Source organism: Octopus bimaculoides, chromosome 20 (assembly GCF_001194135.2).
Source record: "Octopus bimaculoides isolate UCB-OBI-ISO-001 chromosome 20, ASM119413v2, whole genome shotgun sequence".
Lineage (NCBI taxonomy): Eukaryota > Metazoa > Mollusca > Cephalopoda > Octopoda > Octopodidae > Octopus > Octopus bimaculoides.
In genome coordinates this window covers 43,415,654-43,419,058 of record NC_069000.1, presented here as the reverse complement: position 1 = coordinate 43,419,058, position 3,405 = coordinate 43,415,654, and the positions used below count along the sequence as shown (strand labels likewise).

At 36.3% G+C, this 3,405-nt stretch overlaps 1 long non-coding RNA gene across 1 annotated transcript in view; it reads left to right on the top strand.

Annotated features, from left to right (window-relative positions):
- The window catches only part of LOC106878951 (uncharacterized), an 8,219-nt gene extending 5,410 nt beyond the window's left edge, over nucleotides 1–2,809 (top strand). The window contains exons 4-5 of the long non-coding RNA XR_001410573.2: nucleotides 72–200; nucleotides 2,348–2,809. This is a non-coding gene — a long non-coding RNA (uncharacterized LOC106878951). The remainder of the gene's footprint in view (nucleotides 1–71; nucleotides 201–2,347) is intronic.
- Nucleotides 2,810–3,405: the final 596 nt, after the last annotated feature.

The window sequence follows — 3,405 nt, the reverse complement described above, 5'->3', positions numbered from 1 at the left end:
TGGCCGTAAATTTTCATTCAAATATTCAGATCAAACACTTTCCTTGACACAAACATTTTTTTATCTTACAGTTGCTAGCGGCGCTCGTTCTGGTATATTGTATTCTAAATGGATTCTAACTGTCAATCTCATTCTTCCGCTTCTGGTTGTTGCAATTTCTCGTTAGCAACATTCCGTTTTGCACAGAGTTGATAACGAAGGTTTGTAAAAATAAATTACTTTCTATTTCGTTTTATTTTTCATTTCCCTTCTTATGTCTCCGCTCCCTAGTTTTCTTAATTGTACGAAAAATAAAATGAAGAAAAAAAAGACTGTGACAGGAGAGGTAACAACAAACAAGGTGTCATGTCTATGTTCTTTGGCAAAAAGGAACGAATAAAGAAATCAATGGAGAAGGAAAAGAAATCGGTAAGAGAGCAAACGTATCTTGATTAGCAGTTTCACATGTTGAATTAAATACATACATACGCCGAACTATTGAGAAATCTGCAGTTACTCTATCCCGATTACGAGTTAAGATTTATAACTTTAATTATTGTGGCCCTGGGATATGTAACATATTGCCTAAATACCAATCTTGAGAAATTAGGCGCCTCAAAACCAAAAAGGAAAAAGCTAATTCGAAGACTACAGACCTAAGCCATCACTGGAACTGTAAAAGCTCTGTGAAAGTTTCCAGAAGTTTATCATTTAAATATATATGAGCATGTCTAGATATGCAGCTATATGCATGAGAATATATACATAAAACAGTGCATGTGCAAATCTGCATACATACATACATACATACATACACACATACATACATACATAATACATACATACACACACATACATACATACATACATACATACATACATGCATGCATGCATACATACATATATACACACAAACAAGAATACCCTGTTGTTGATGTTGAAATTCCAATGAAGGAGCCTTGGATCTAGGTTAGAAACCAGTTCTTTCTCTATTGGTAAGAAATTTCGAAATAAAACTGGACAACGATATAAATGAATACATGCATACATACATGCATGCATGCATACATACATATAGGGTCACCCTATATAATTTAGGACAAACAGTTTGTCCTAAATTACAGATATATTAATAATCCTCTATTTACCTAATATCGAGGTCTTTCTTTTAGTGAAGGCGCGTGGTTCAGTGGTTAGAGCGCTGAGCTTACGATCGTGAGGTTGTGAGTTCGATTCGCGGACCAGGCTGGGTGTTGTGTCCTTGAGTAAGACACTTTATTTCACATTGCTCCAGTTAACTCAGCTGTGGAAATGAGTTGCGACGTCACTGGTGCCGAGCTGTATCGGCCCCTTTGCCTTTCTCTTGGATAACACTGGTGGCGTAGAGAGGGGAGGCCGGTGTGCATGGGCGACTGCTGGTCTTCCACAAACAACCTTGTCCGGACTTGTACCTGTGAGGGTAACTTCCTAGGTGCAATCCCAGGGTCATTCATGACCGAAGGGTGTCATCCCACATACATAGACATATATGTATGTATATATGTTGAATGCTGCAATAAAATCCATCTTAAAAAGGGGAAAACGTCTTGGTTTGGCATCTGTAGTCTACGAGACTTCATCTAAGGGCAAAAAAGATAACGAAATTTCACGATCAACAGCTGCTCGAGAACCAAGAACGACGTGGGTGAGAACAAAGTCATGCTAGAATACATGCAAGTGTTTTCTTGGTCGCACCCGTCCAGTTAAGGCTTGACCATTGTGACCAACACATCGATGTAAGCGTTAGTATTGCACCTTAGGTAAAAATGAAATTGGATTTGCAAGATATAATCTTCACTCCTTACCTCGCTACGACCATCAGAGACAACTGGAATTTCGCGTGCATCTCGGTGAATACAATATTAGGACCCGCACATACCCACCTCCCGTTCATCTGGTTCGCATTTTGCTTTTGTTGGAATTTGTTCTTACTGGAGATGAACCAAAGTACTATTGATAACCTTGAATACTCCAGTTTATTCACCAAACTCTTCGATCAAGTCTCTCAGTTCACACAAACACACAAGAAGCCTATACACATCGTCAGCAACACAAAATACCCTCGTGGGCCTAGTTTTACATTGAGCCTAAATACATATCAATACATCTCTGTATATTTATATATTCTTTGGTGTTACTTCTCTCAAACCCGAGTCTCGTCCTAGTCGAAATGTTGGTTACTTCCCCTGTTGGTGTGTTCTCCTGTGATCTTTCTTTTATCGTTCTGTTTATCCCTCTTAGATTTAGGTTCCACCCACCGACACTACTTAGTTGTCTTATCCCCATTCAAATGATTTCTCATATATTTATTTATTATTTATATTTCCAGATTTATACTTCCGTTTACTGAATTTGGTATCGACAAGCGATTGAAATGAATTTTCACCCGTACAAGATTTTACAAGATGCTTATAAATTTTTAGATATCAAGCTTGTTAATTATAACTCCTGTTAGCCACTAACTGCAGAAATACAATATCAACAATTCCACATTTGGAGTTACAGTATTATATAGAGGCAGTCTGAATATGTTGACATAGTTTCATCAGGTTAAAGTGGACTTTTGTTAAGTTAATAAAAGAGTTAAAAGTAAAATTAGTTAAGAACTACATCAAAAATGTTTTGATTTAAAAGTTAAAAAACATTTTAATACCTCGTTCAGAGATTTAACATTGCTTAAAAGACATTATTGTTACAGGAAATATATTAAGAGACTGTATTATATATATATATATGTATTTTATATGTAAACCAATGTAAAATTATTATAGATAAATGCATTTGAAAATCAGTCTGCTTTTTGAAGTTTTGCTTAAAGAATATGGTCATTGAGATAGATTTCATTAAATCGAAGCTAATAGTTAAGAATTACTCTTTTATCTGTTTCACTCATTTGACAGTGGCCATGCTGGAGCACCGACTTTGAATTACTTAACATATTTTTTTGCAAATCGAATTCATTCCTACATAAAATAGGTCGGTCTAAACAATCAGCACGCACGCACGCACACACACACACACATACACACACACACACACACACACACACATACAGAAATCCAAAAGACTGTGTTGACAAGTACTGCCCACATCCTTAGAAAAACCCCATCCATTAAAATTTCTGTGTTGTTTTATATGAAAATATTCGCTACTGTCCCTGACATTCCCCCTCCCCAAACTTTCAATGACACTGCAACGTCCCCTATCCTTCACTCGCCCTAGAATGGTGGGTGTGTCTCGGCAAGTAATTGTAAGGAAACTGCAGGCTAAATCTATAATAATAATAATAATAATAAAAATGATGATGATGATGATGATGATGATGATGATGATGATGATGATGATAATAATGTAGTTGTCAAAGATCATGAAAGAAAAAAATGCTTT